This window comes from Octodon degus, unplaced genomic scaffold, assembly GCF_000260255.1.
Source record: "Octodon degus isolate 3935 unplaced genomic scaffold, OctDeg1.0 scaffold00024, whole genome shotgun sequence".
In the NCBI taxonomy this organism is placed as follows: domain Eukaryota; kingdom Metazoa; phylum Chordata; class Mammalia; order Rodentia; family Octodontidae; genus Octodon; species Octodon degus.
Genome location: NW_004524600.1, coordinates 20,687,579 through 20,703,557, shown reverse-complemented (window position 1 = coordinate 20,703,557; position 15,979 = coordinate 20,687,579).

Here is a 15,979-nt window from a genome sequence, read left to right as displayed (position 1 = left end):
TTTTTTTTTCATTTGTGATCTGAGTTCCTCTATACTTTTCTGCAGCTGTTTCTTTATTTCAGAAGCCCTTGATTCATTGATTTCAGCTCTGTGATTATCACTTCCTTTATGTTAGTATTCTCTGCACTTATTATGGGTGGGCTTGCATTCTGAGATTGCATTTTGCTCCTTCTCATTGTCATTTTGTGTAGCATTCTCTTCTGACCTTTGTTGTAGGGTTTCAGTGTAGTTATAACCTTAGCACCTACTGAAGTTCAGGTGCACATCTACAAATTTTGTATCTATCCAGATGTGCCTGGCTTGGGTCTGACTGCTGTGCTTAGCTTCTTCCTGCTGCTGCCCCTTGGAGTGAACCTGTTGTGCCCCTTGGCAAGATGTTCTGCTCTTGGACTAGCTGGCTGGTTCTGTCCCCTACTCTCTCTGCAGGGATTGCAGCTGCAGGGTTTCACCTCAGGCCTATATGCCAGGCATGATCTGAGTCTGGAGGGGACAAGGTGGAATAGGGGTGAGAGCTAGCTCTCCCACACACTCACCAGGCCTGGGCTAGGACTTTATCTGGGGGTCCCCATAATTCGTCAGAAATTCTCACTGGGCAGGCATGGTGAGGGGGTGCTGTGGAATGTTGGTGCTTGTCCCAAGGGGGTAGAAGAGGGTCTCATCCACGCTGCGCCTGGGCTGGGACTGGCAGGTCCTGCCGGCACAGGGTAGCTGGAAGCTCTCCCACACACTCACTCTTTTTCTTTCTTCATTTACAAGTTCATTAGCATTCTAATTTCTAAATATGCCTTTTAATAAGTATAATGAGATATTTTCATTTCAGTCTAATAGATGTAATATTTTATGTGATTTTAATTTGTATTTCCATGGTGATTATTAAAGTTGAACATTTTTTCTATGCTGATTGTCCAAATGCCTGTTTTTTCATAAAATGCCTAGTCAAATGTTTTGCTAATATTTTTTACTAAATTATCTGCCTTTTTCAGTTTTTTATGATTAATACAATTTCTTTTCAGTCATACATATGACCTTAAAAGTATTGTCATACTATTAGCCAGCTTTAATCTTTGTTATAGCCACCTAATCACAGTATGTCAATTTGACTAGATTGAGAAATGCCCAAGGAATTAATAAAGCACATTTCTGTGAATGCCTGGTAGATCAGAGAGGCACAGCCTTGGGGACAATATATAGTGTCTGACACTGTCTTTCTGGTGCTTTTTGCTTGCTGTGCTTCCCAACTGCTATGAACCAAGCAACTTTTCCCCGCCACACTTTTCTCCATTCTATTGCTGTGTTGAGCCAACCAACTATGGACTTAACTCTCTGAAGCTGTTAACCAAATAACCCTCTCCTCCTTTTGATATAGGAGAAAAAAAAAACTCCTTACCTGAAAGGTACCTAGGAGGAGTTTGTGTTCTCTAAAATCAAAGAATGAATTTTAGGAACAAATGGAGGTTAAGAGCAGAATATTTATTGGGAGAAAGAAAACTTCTGTCTGAGAGGAAAAGGAGGGGGGCCCAAATGGGTTATCCCAGGAAGCTGTCTCTTTCAGGGACTTTTATAGTGTAAAACCATGCAGTGAGGTGGGTTTAAGGTGGAGAATGTAGGAACTCGCCTAGGTGGACATGAGGTGGGACAAAACTATGGGGTCAACCAATGAGATTACAAGCATCATCATTCAGGTAAAATTGATTAAATCCAGGACCAAATGAGGAAGCGAGTCAGGTAGCGAGTGACCATGAACACCTGACAGCGTCTGTTCCTGTTGGGGATTGGGTTAGTGACTCTTTAGGGCTCTTTGAAGGTGATTGATACCTGTTTAGAGTATCAATCCCTGATGCCCATTCTTAAGGAAGTAGCTAGCTGTATTTGTGTCCTCTTTTGTCTTGAGGTCTGGCCCAAAGCCAGAGTGTCTGTCTCTTTTAAAGTCACTTTGTCTTCTATATTGTCTCCTTGAGGGCATGGCCTTTTTGACTGTCTATAATATTTCTCTCTAATTTAACTGCCTATAACACTTTAAATTGTGGGTATGTAGTTTTAGGGACAGAAATCTGATTAATACAGACAATTGACACTCAGAGTGTGGCTGTTGTTATGTCTATACTTGACCATGTGTTTCAGGAGTCTTTGGAACTGGTTTGTGAGAAGAGTTTGGAATATTTTTGAGATGTAAGCTAGCAAAACACTAGAATACTACAGGCAGAGCTTAATAAGTAGTTTTGGTCATTGTCCAGAAGACCAGAGGCTAAGAACACAAATAATAAAGTCCAAGCTCATGAGGTTTCAGTTGGAAATCATGACTCTCTTAGGAAATGGATTTGCCATGCATGTTACTCTCTGGCAAGAAAAATGCTGTGCCTACATCTTTCTTGGCTCGAGACTTTGTGAGAGACTGATATTTAAAGTTAAGATTAATATGACTGATCAGGAAGATGAAATTTCAAAGCACCCCAACATTCAAGCTATAGTATGGGTATTCCTTACTGCTGTTACTAAAATTTAGAGTGAGAAAGTAGAGAAAAATTCAGAGAATAAAGATTAAAAAAAAATTTGACCTGATAAAAAGGGCATGTGTAAAGTGGAGGCCAAAGTGTAGTTGCCAAATAAATTAATGGCATTGAAACAAAGTACTTTGTGAACAAGATGTAATTTGTTTCAGCTTTTCTATTGTGATGTACTTAAGAAAAATATCTCCTTATATGTATTAGCTTAACTTATTTTCACATATCTTCCCCCAAAGTAGAAATGAGGCAGGGAAAGAAGAAGACAGAGAAATAAATTTACAGGTTCTATATGTGATTCTGTCCTTTTACTTCTGCAATTCTCTGTAGGAATACGAGTGACATTCTAACCAAGGTAAGCGTCAGACTTTGAGAATGTTGTGGAAATCCCGGGGTCCTGGGGCTCTAATACAAACTTTAACGTTCAGTGGACATGTGGCAAAAAAGAAGGTCTGGGCAGAAAGCCCAGGATGTAAAAAATATGATAAAAAATCTCAAGGTCAACTGGTAACATAAAGCAGAACACAGATGAAAATGAGATGATTGATTTAGAAAGAGACTATCAGCCCACTTGCATGGAAGGAAATGAAGTTTTGAGAAAGTGGATCTCACCTTAAGCTTGCCTGCTCAAGCCCAGTGCACAGCTGACTTGGCCTCTGGTGGGAGCAGGAGAGTCCACACCCGGAGCTAATGTCCTTCCAGACAAACGCGTGAAGTGTTGACACATCCAGAAATGACATACAGAAACAGATCTGTTTTTTTTCTTAATAGTTTTCTCCAGTCACAATCACTGTAAATCTTAGACAAAGAGGACATATCATCATACATAACTTGCACAACTACTTAAGGGAATTAATTGGAAAATAATCTGAGAATTGATAAAATCATTTTATTTTCCTCATGAGTTTAGGTATTAGAAAAGACCTAAAACTACTCAGCTGGGTAGAAAAAAATATGAGTACCTGTTAATATCATCCCGAATACTTGGAGAAAAATATGCTGTGAAATAAAGAGCATGCCTTTTATTTATTTAGCAATTTTCATAGCATAAGATATTGAGCTCCTTATCAGTGATCTCTAGGTCTTATTGTCGTTAAAACATTCTGGATTGGTAGTCAGGCATTAATAATTCTGTTTATTGTTCTGACGAGATGCTTATGTAAACTTAGGAAGAGGTCAGAGCCGTATTATTATATATTATACCATTTTATAAGAATATAATATATATTACATTACTATATAAATTATGTATCTAACTCATTATATATCCCATAGTATGCTGTATATTAACATATATGTATGTACATTTAACCATTTATAGTTAAGTAAAAGAAATGTATAACTGACGTCAATTAAGTAGGCAAAGATGTGAATCTAGATGAAAAGATTTATTGTTAAGGTGAATTTTTCATCTATCTTTAAACCAAGATAAAATCTGGACAAACAAGTTTTTTGAGTAGTGAAATGATACCTACAATGGTGTATCTTGTATTTTGATTCGACATGTATTGGCCAACATTATAGAAATAACAATTTAAAAGCATAAATTAATATCTGGAATATATGTAAGAGAAAAGAAAAGTTAGTGGAGAAAGCAGTGCAGAATAAATAGATGGCAATCTTAACAGTCAGTTTCAATGCTCCTGACAAATGTGGTCCGCATAATGCTTGTACATGACACCAATACTAGCTGGCAGGGTTGAGGAGGTCATCAAGAGAGTCTGCATTATCCACCTGTGTTAGAAAAGTGTCTTCTCACTCAGAATGAAAAAAAAATACTTGATACTTTGGCTGTCTGTCTTAGAAAACTCTGCACAGATCCACTAGGTATATAACTGTGAAACACAATAAAAACTGAGCCATCCCAAAGCTCTTGATTTTGAGGGTCATTATTCTCATAATTCATTTATGTGACTTTTCTCAGTGTTGGAAAACATAGCCAGAGGAAAAGTTACTTTTCTGTAATTAAAAAAGCTCTGAATTGAAGGATTCATTTAACCATGTGGAACTAAGTAAGAAAATTAGAATGTTGTTTATCTCCAGCAAAATAACAAGTTGCAAATGAGTGCATGACATTTCAGGGTCTGGGTAAACCAAAGGATCATTTTATGGAATTATACATCTGGATTATAACTCACAAACAATATCTTTGCCTTCAGATTCCTTATTCTCACAATCTTTATAGAGCTCACTTTAATTCTTTGCTATCTGTGTGTCTCAGCAGACAGTGTTAGAACTTGCCTAACACAATCCTTAAAAATCTGGGTCACTTGAAAGTCAGAAGAGTCAGAAATTTTGCATTTGTAAATTCTGGTTGTCATTAAAATAAAACAAAAAATACCAACAGGGGACCGGAGGTGAAACTCATTTGTAATCCTAGTGCTTAGCTTGTAAAAGGCTCCAGGTACAACCCTCGGCACCAGAAACACACACACAAACAAAAACCTACATCATTATCATTGGCAATGTACAACATGAAAACCATTTTAACACCAATTCTTTTTGAAAAAAATTGACACAGAAAACTGTTCTTAGAATGAAGTGAATTTTTTCTGTAATAAATTTATTGTACTTCGCACTATTTGATTTATTTTACTTAGAGTAATAGAAATTAAATACATCTGTGAGTAGGCAATTAGAAGCCATTATTCTGAGGAAGCTATACTTCTCAAACAAAAGCTGATTAACTGGTAGAAATCCCCATTGATAGCTTTTAAGCTTAGTTATAAACGGAATTCTTTTTGGCACCAGGAATCAAACTCAGGACCTTGCACTTGCCAGGCAGGCACTGTGCCACTGAGCTACATCTCCAGCATAAACAAATTTTTAAAACTCTTTTCTATCTGTCTTACATTACACTTCATATATTAGTATCTGAACTTCATACATGGCATTTGTAAACAATACTGGTAAATTTATCTTGTGAAACACTAGTAACACAGGTTAAAAAGGTTCCGTTCAAAATACAAATATATAATATTGACTAAAATGAATGTTCAAAAATGATGTTACATAAAGACAGAGAACCTGTCTAGATGCAACTGGTACCCTCAGAGCCTTATTATTTGTAGCCTTAAACAACATTCTTAATACCTCAGTATATTTGGCTGTGCAGTTGTGTTACCTCAGGTGAATGAACCACAAATGATTTTATTAATTTTCTTTCTTATTTTAAAGACAAAAAGGTAAACAAACAATGAAACAGAGTTTGGAAACAGGTTAGAGGGACACTTGCAATAACTGATATATTGTATATTGTTGTCTTTTTATTAAACAGACTACAAGATACAAACATGATATCTTGTATGAACAATATTAACACAAAATATTCTTTTCAAGGAACTAAGACAGGCTAGCTGTAAAATGACCTTAACTATCTTGTGAATAATGACGCCATGCTGTTTGTTATAATCCTCTTGATACAGGGTTGCTATTATGACTTAGATCAAGAATGACCACGGAGATGCTAATGCACCAAAATGGATGGGATTTGAAAGGAGATTGGACTGTGTGAACACTATGGCCGACTTTCTGTTAGGAGGCAGCTCCTAGTTAGAGGGGAGGCACTGGAGACATGGTCAGAAGGTCGTATTTCTTTCCCTGGCTCCTCCCTTTATGGGAGTTATGTGGCCATCATGACATAAACAGCTATGCCCCTGTGCCACATCATTTTTTCCTTGAAGCTGCCTTCTTTTTTTTTTCTTTTCAAAGTTTTATTGATAAACATATAGCAATGAGACAGTTTCAAATCAAATCGAAAGTACAGTTTCAACAAATAATACACTGCATATATTCTTCTTAGTGGTTAATTGCTGTACAAGATGCAGACTTGTGATCCTACTTACAAACACCATTAGAAAAAATCATTCTATTCATTAAGAGAATGCAACTATATATCTATCCCAACCACTTTGAATACACAAATACAAAATGGACATTCATAGTTATACCCCAATTTTTTTAAGTTCCGTTGTTGAATATTATAGGTGTGTAAACTCAGCAAAATATTCTAAAAGAGTACAGAAGCCCATAATAGCATTGGGTCTTCTGTTTAATTGGCAATGTCAGAAATTATTGACGTGAGTCCCCCACAGCTCAACATAACAACATGGCTTTACTTCCTATATTTCATCTTCATACTTTTCTACTGGATGGTTAAGACCAAGGTAAAGCAGAACCTATGCAACAAGAGTTGTAGCTTTTTGGTTTGAGAAGGTCAGTGAAATGCCCTCAGGATTTATCCTGAGATCCTGTACCTCAGATTGTAGAACCTTTGTCAGTGCAGCCATGTGGATGAGTCACGGCCATTGCTTGGCCAATGTGCTCTCTGTGAAAGCCTGAGAGAGTGTCTTCTCCTCATGTGACTCTCCTTAGGCACACTCCACGTCATCGATCAATTTCCTCTTTGGCCCCATAACCTTCTTGATCAGAAAATCTGGGACACTACCGAGGTACTTGACGTTACAGTACAAGTTCTCATATGTCCTGAGTCTTAATTGACCTTAGAAGGGTAGGGCCAAAATATTGGCTTTCCTTGTAGCCCTCCTTTTTCTCTAATTTTGGTCTGCAAACTTAGGTTGTTAACCATCCAGAAGACAAGCTTATTGTTATTATCAAACGATTTACGTTATCAAGCTTAACCTCACTATTTCACTACATTTCAAACATCTTAGGCATAATAAGGAACAGGTATTTTTCATCAAGTATTGATATGTTGAGCCTTAAGTCCCTACATAATATGATAAAGAACATTTAAAAATTAGATTATATTTTAACAATAGGATAAAGAATTCTATGCTTCTCATGTTTGCACATAAGTCCAAAAATCTCACCATATACAACCTTGAAGCAGGACTGTCCCACAGTATTCCTTTTCCTGTCTCTTGTGAAGCTGCCTTCTTATGGTCTATATGCATGAGCCAAAATGAACCTCTCTCCCCTTAAATTGGGAATGTCATGTATTGTATCTCAGTGGCAAGGGATGTGACTAAGAGAGGTAAGGGTACCAGACCTGGGGTTGTTGCTGTGAATACACTTGACCATATGAGAAGCCTTTGAAACTGGTTTACAGAATGAGTTCTGAAAATATGGAGAAGCTGGCTAGAGAAGTTGTAGAATGCTGTAAGTCAGTTTTGATAGGAGATTTTGTTTGGAGCACTGAAGTCCCGATTGCTGATTTCAAAGGGAGGTAATAAAGACCAAGCTCCAGGGGAAAGACTTGTTGGCATTTGGACTCAAGACCTTGTATGGTGGAAAATTATGCTGTGGTAGAAAATTAGTCTACATTTTGTTCATGTCCTAAATCTATGTGGGAGAATGAAATTAATGGCAGCAGAAAAATTAATCTGGTGGAGGAAATTTTAAGGCATCCCTCTGTTACCTCTATGATGTGGACATTGCTCATAGCTTTTGCCAAAATTTATAGTAAGAAACAGGAGAAAAACCCTCATTTGATAAGTTCTCAGTTTCGCCAGAAATAAAGTACCTATAGAGTTGGAGCACTGGAGAAATTCAATGCTAAAAGAAGTTTGGCATAGGACTCCATTGGAGAAGTGCATTCTCATTGGAGAAGTTTGGCATATCACTAAAAAGAAGCTAAGTATTTGCATCAAGACAATAGGGAAGATATTTTTTATGTTTTTTCAGGAAATCATTCAAGACCTATCACAAACTCAAGGATGCAAAGTTGTGGAGCTTTAATTTGAAAAGAATATCTCTGAAATAGCCCCTGCCCCTGCCCTATACACATTCTCTCAGAAAGTATTGTCAGGCACAGCAAGGTGGTACACACCCATAATCTGAACACTCGGGAGTCTGAGGCAAGAGGATTACTGCGAGTTGGAGGGCATCCTGGGCTACAAAGTGGTTCTCAGCCAGCCTGAACTGCATAGTGAAACTGTCTCAAAAGGACAAAGTAAAACAACAAATAAAAGGATCTCCCACAGCTAGGTTCCCCAGGATTCAGCTATCCAGGCACTTGGAGGCCTCTGTATCCATTTCCCACAAAGGACTGGATACTGCCTGAGTTGGTGGAAGACCTTAGCATCGTTCATGTGTTCTTGTTTTACCATCTTTCAAAAATGGAAGAATCATAGGGTCAAGAAGGCTTCCACTCATATTTCAGAAGAAGACCTAAGAGACTAGGGAGTCTGTTCCCAAGAGGGAAATGTCTAAAGTGTTGAGAGTGAAGCTAGAATTGCAATGGAGAGACCAGGTAGTTATAGAAGCTAGCAACATGGAATATCTACTGAGGAAAACTCCAGATAGTGAGCTAATCCATCACAAAAGAGAGGTTATGAGGCTTCTAGTGGCAAACCACAATAATAGGTATGCTCAAGCCCTTTGGAGTTCCCATGTCAGTAAAACTTGCTCTGAGTTCTCAGCATAGACTTACAGGATTTAATGTTTATCCTGATGCATTTTAATCTTGCTTTGTTCTGGCTCCTTTCTATTCCTGTATTCCTCTGTTTTGGATGGGGATATTTATCCTATGCCTTACATGTTGGAATTGTTTAACTTTCTCTTTTATTTTTGTGGAGCCTCACAGTTAAGAGTTTGCCTTTATTCTCAGAGAAGACATTGGATTTGGACTTCATAGCAATGCTAGATTGGTTACAATTTTGGTGACACCTAGAGATGAGCTAAGTACATTTTTCATGTAGAGATGTACATGTATCTTTGGGGGCCCAGGGGTAGAATGCTGCAGTTTAGATCAGAAGTGAGCTTTAAAATTCTCATGCACTTAGAAATTGGAATTTTGGAAGGTGATCAAACCACGGCAGTGTTATAGATGACTTCTTGTTAGGAGGGGTCTCTGGTTACATGCAGGTCATGGGGAACATGATCTGGAGGATGTATTTTCTTCATATGCTCCTCTCTTTGCTATCACTTTCATGATCTCATGATTTGAGCAGCTTTTCCTCTAGTTTAACCCTCTGTTTTTTGTTGTTGCTCTTTTTTTTTTTTCTTTCTGTGTTTAGGACAAGGTCTATAGGATCTCACTATGTAGATCAAACTTGTAGTGGTTCTCCTGTTTTCAGCCTCCCAAGCTCTGGGATTACAGGTGCGCCCACCAGGCCTAGCGTCAACCACTGTCTCAGTATGCCCTGGGGGTGGGGCTGGTATGGCATTCTGAGGATTGAACCCCACCCACTGCGCTCTGCTAAGCAGGGGCTTTAGTCTGCTGAGCTATCAGGCTGGCTCTTTAACCTTCTGTTACGTTGCTTCCAATTTGAAGCCAGAAGAGTACGTACCTCATTTCTCAGCCAAAATAACTCTGTTATCCTTTCATTCATGGGTGCTAGGTACTGTGCTTCAGTGACAAAGTGACTAAGATAGTTGATATACAAATGGTCTATATAACACAAGCTAGGCTTAAAGTATTACTACCTTCCTCTGACAGTTTAAATGAAAAAAACAAAGTAAAAGAGGTAAATGATTGAGAAAGCATAAAAGTGTTTTCTTATAGAAAGAATTCTATTAGAAGGCAGTAGTCAGTAAGGAGGCAGATTAATTTAATTACTATAATGTAGAATATCAGTGGTACAGGACTAAATATGAATTCACTATAAAGTGAAATAAGGGTTGATAGACATCTTAAATGATGATGTATAGTAGCATTCTGATGATTTTAACATCTAATATGGATGACAGTTTTTGAAATGTCGTGTTATTATAAGGTAAATATCTAAAATCCAAAGATATATATAATAAAAATGAAGAACAGGACTGCTCAGATACATGTATTGGGGTACTGTTTGAATGCTGCTTAATAAAGGTAACTTTGAAAGTTCAGTTTTTCCATTTGCTGTTACTTTCCCTTTTCCTTTCCATTGGATGTCCTTGCATAAATTCTCAATAGCCAAATTGTTGGCTAGTGAATACTCTGAACTTACTTATTATGATTTTAAAGACAATTTTAAATGACTAATATAGAAAAAATCCACTTAATAACTACCAATTATGTCCAGTTGCAGAACAATATTTGTGACTTAATAACATCGACTAGCATGTAATACTTTTCATTTTTCCTCCCACTTCAATCTGTGCCTGTGGTTTAACTGCATTGCAGCCCATTAATTGAAAGCTTTATTATTATACAACACTACTTAGGCATGATTGCATAGCAATTAAATTTTAGTTAACCATGAATTGGAAAGAAAATGCAAAATGTCAAGCTCAGAGTTTTTCCTCGGCTAAGTCAATGTTTTCTAAGTTGTTCTTGTTTTAGTGTCATAAGCCATACTATTTACAATGTTAATAAGTATTGTTTATACAGTTTTCTATGTCAGGTAGCTATGAATCCCATGAGAGAGGCATATTACCTCACTGCCATAATATTTTTTAAAAACAACATAAAATTAAACTTGAATTTTTATGAAGGAAAACACAGCTAATGCAAAATGAATTCCACTGAGCAAATTTGATTTCCCTGCACATTGCCCTCATTAGATGAAAAAATGTTAGTTTAGTTGAGTGCTTAAAAACTGATCCCTAAGCTATAACATGAGCCACAGAGAAAGAATGTGGTGAAATCTGTTGTTTGGATAATTTTTACATGTTAATAGCTATGTTGGCTTCTGTTCCTAAACGTATTTTAAACCTCTTATTTTCTTGGGATTCAGTTTGCCATTCCAATTTCCTGTTTAGACATTGTCTACAGTCATTTTAGACTCAACATAGCTAATGTTAAATGTATTATTTCCCACCTAGATTAGCTTCTCAACCTGCTTTCTGAAGGACATGCACCAACCATTGAACTAAAGCAAACATTGTACCCTGGCAATTGTGAACTTCAATCTTGTGTCCTGACCTATTCTTATTCATTTAGTAGAATTTTCTGCTGTATTACTGTATCCCATTCAGTTACCTTTTTGTTCTTTGCTACCAGTATGTTTAAGAAGCTATACAATTTTGTAAGCAGGAAGATTCCATGTATTCATAAACACAACATTTGTTACATCACCTAACATGACTTGATGTTGTCTAAAAACTTACACATAAATTTCAGTGAATCACATTTTCCAGGGGAAGCATCCCTTTGTTCTTTATGTCAAACTCTGTCATTTGCTATATGCTCATACCCCTGACTCTGACCCCATGACCTGTTTAAGAACACACAAATTCTCCCTCCACAAACATCTATTCTTTAAACCTGTACCAAATGTCACATATTTATTTGTTTGAAAACTTGACCATTCAGCATTCACTCTCCTTATTTTGATAGTATTTTTGTTTGGAAATATTCACCCTTTTCTCATGTAGCCCACACTTCTCTCAGGAGCATTTCTCAGTTAAGCTAAAAGTTACATTCAATACTTTTGGTTGTAGGTTGGTTGATAAATAGACACATATATGACTGAGATGCTAACAGATATTTTCTCTGGGCTACTCAGAGAGGAGCTTTATTTTCTTCATTCGAGATACTCTGTCTCTTGGAAATTAGGAATAAAAGAGGTGATCCATCTGTAGCTATTAATGGCTTCTTATAACTAGAAGGGACACAAGTCTAGTAGAAAGGGAAAAAAAGAGTCACAAGATTTTGAGTGATATTTGACTACTAATCCATAAAAATTAAAAAAAAACCTTACACTTTTTAGGATTTTAATTTTATTTTACTAAAACTTTACTATGTCAGTTGGTTAACAAATCCTGGGATGAGGTTCTCAGGGGAAAAGCAACACTTCTCAACTGTTGGTGGGCAAGTAAACAAGTACAACCATTAGGAAATCAGGTGGAATTTGCTCAGAAAACTAAAGCTAGAAATTCTATCTGACCCAGACAATCCTCTTCTAGGTATCTTCTCCAAAATGTTAAAGACATCTGTCACAGTGATTCAGGCATAAAAATACTTATAGAAGGAAAATTCATAATAGTTAAGTCTTGAAAGTGGTGTATATGTCCGCATACACAATGGAGTTCTGTTTTGCCATAATGATAAATTTGAATAATTTGTATGAAAGGTGGATGCACCCTGTGATTATAATGCTAAATGAAGAAAATCAGCAGAGCAATTTTAGACATCTCATAATTTCCCTTATATGTGAAATCCAAGATATAAATAAAAAGTAAAAGAAAAGATAAGAAGGACAATAAATCCACTATGGCTGGAGCTTGGTTGAACTGCGGTTGCTTCTACCACCATCATAGAAGGCCGGTGGACCCACGACAGAACCAGGGGAGCCCTTCTCCAGCCCCTCCTCACACTGTCACTAAAGTTTGGATGAGTTGTGGCTGCCTCTCCTTCAAGTAGAAAGAGCCTCGGTGAGCCCCTACCCTGCCCTCCTACTATCATGAGAGCCTTTTTACCCACCCCCATGCCTCTATTGTCACTGCTAAGTCCAGACAAACATTTGAAACTTTAAAAATGATAAAACAAAGGAGAAAAAGGAAATCTTAGACTTCCAGCCTACCCAGAACAAGTCCAGGAGACAAGGTCATAGAAGAATTTGAAAGTCACACACTTAAAATTTCTAAAATGATAGTAACTTAAGTAAAGAAACAACTCCACCACACTATAGAACAAATCAGATCAGAAATAATCTCCCAGGTTAAAAAAAAATGAAAGCAATCATGAAAGTGTTGCTCAGCACATCTAAAGAAGACATAGATTAAAAAAAAATAGAGGTTAATAGTAAAATAATAGACACATTGAATGAGCAATACAGAAAAGAACTAGAGTGCATGAAACAGACTCAAACAGATATCCAGGAAACTAAGAATTCCAGAGAAAGCTGGCAAAACCACTTGAACAACACTGAAGACAGAATTTCAGACCTTGAATATGGCCTTGCAATTAGTGCACATGAAAGGAAAGATTTCTTAAAAATAACAAGAACCAGGAAGTAACAGTGCTACAACTGCAAGATAATGCAGAATAAAACTATGTAAGACTCATAGGTATCCATGAAACATCTAGAACTAACACAAATGACATAAAATATTGTTTGTAGAAATAGTAGCAGTAAAGTTCTCAAGCATAGGAAAAGAATCTGACATATACCTAAGAGAGGCATACAGAACTCCAACCACCCATATTCAAAATAAATCTTTGGGCTAGTGATATTACTCAGTGGTCTAAAGCACCTGCTTAGGCAAGCTTAGGCAAAGCACAGGGACTGCAGTTTGATTCCCTGAACCACATGCCACACTATCCCTTCCTCAATTAACCAATCAAAAGAAGCAGCACCTGCAGAGTGCATCCAGAAACAAAATCCAACAATATGCTGCATTAAAGAAACTCATTTAACTCAAAAAGAAAGTAATAGACCGAATGAAATCGAAAATGTAATAAAAAATCTAGCAACATAGAAAAGCCCAGATCTTGATAGATTCACAGCTGAAGTTTTCAAGAAATTTAGAGAAGATTTAATGTGAACTCTTCTCAAATTCTTCAATGAAATTGAAAGGGAAGCAATTCTCACAAACTCATTCTTAGAGGCAAACTTTACTCTGATATCAAAACCAAAGAAAGACCCAACCAAAAAAAGAGGCCAATCTCCATAACGAACATAAATACAAAAGTACTCAATAAAATACTAGCAAACAAAATACAGCAAATCATCAAGAAGATTATACATCATGACCAAGTGGGATTCATCCCAGGCACTCAGGACAGGTTCAATATATGCAAACCAGTAAATGTAATATAACACATCAACAGAGCCAAAGACAAAAAAAATCACATGATCACCTCAATAGATGCTGAAAAAGCTTTTCATAAAGTCCAACACTCATTCATGATAAAACACTACAGAAAACCAGATTATATGGTCTTTATCTCAACCTGATGAAAGTCATCTATGACAAACCAAAAACCAACATCATATTAGATGGACAAAACCTGAAAGTCTTCACTGTAAAATCAGGAACAAGACAAGGATGCCCACTGTCATCACTCCTGTTCAATATACTAATGGAAACATTATCCAGAGCAATGAGACAAGCAAAAAAAATAGAAGAAATAATGTTTGAGATGGAAGAAGTAAAATTATCATTATTTGTAGATGACATTACACAGTACATAGAAGATCCCAAAAACTCAACCAAGAGACTTAAAGATTTAATAACCAAATTCAGTAGCAGGATACAAAGTCAGCACTAAAAATCAATAGTATTTCTACACACAAACAAGAGATCCATTGAGAGATAAATTAGGAAAACCATGCCTTTCACAATACCATCCAAAAAAAAAATGAACTACTTAGGAATCAATGTCACAAAACAAGTAAAAGATTTATACAGGAAAAATTGTAGTACTCTGAAAAAAATATCAAAGAGAATTTCAATACAGTGGAAAGATATTCCTTTCTCCTGGATAGGAAGAACCAACATTGTGAAAAATGGCCATACTCCCAAAATTATTATTGAGTTTCAATGCACTCTTGATTAAAATCCAATTAGTATACCACACATCTGTAGAGAAAACATTCCTAAATTAGTCTGGAACCAGAAGAGTCCTAGAATAACAAAAAAAAAATCTTGGGCAAGAAAGAAAAAGCAGGAGGCATCACAATCCCTGACTTGAAATTATACTACAAAGCTTTTGTGATAAAATCAGCATGGTACTACCCCCAAAAAGACCCAAGGAACAATGGAACAGATTAAAAAATGAGTACAAATACAAACACACTCAGATGTCTTATCTTTGACAAAGGAAGAAAGATATTCTCTTTAACAAATGGTGCTATAAAAATTGGCTTTCTTCATGTTGAAGGCTAAAATTAGACCCATGGCTATTGCCATGCACAAAACTACAGCCTAAATGGGTCAAATATTTAATTATTAATACTGAAATACTAAATGTTTTGGAGAATAAAATAGGTAGAAATTTTAGACATAGGAGCAGGTAAAGAGTTCATGAAGTAAAACCAAACTACACAGGAGATACTTCAAAGAATCAACAATGGGGAGCTCATTTTTTAAAAGAATACAAAATAGTGACAGAAAAAAAAGCCAGCATCAGAAGTGATACAAAATTTCACTAAACAAAGTAATAGAAATTCAACATTGGTTGCTGTATTACATGATGCTAACTTCAAATTAGTTGTTCAGGCTATCAGATATAAACATGCAAGATTTATTTTTTTTAAGATTTGTTTAAAGAAAAACAAAACAAAACGCAGAGGATCTGGAAACATCATATCATAGGGACATATATGTGCCTATGTTTATAGCAGCACAATTTGTGATAGCCAAATCTTGGAAACAACCAAAATGCCCATCACCTGAGGAATGGCTGAAAAAGATGTGGTATTTTTACACAATGGAGTATTATTATTCAGCTCTTAAGAATAATAAACTCAAAGCCTTTATATTGAAGTGGATGCTACTTGAACATATACTCATAAGTGAAATAAACCAGACACACATGTGTAAATATCATATAGTCTCCCTAGTGTAAGGACTCAAAAGAAGAAATACAAATAGAAAGATATAATACAAGTAAAAGGAAAGCAGGATCTCAAGGACTAACTAAT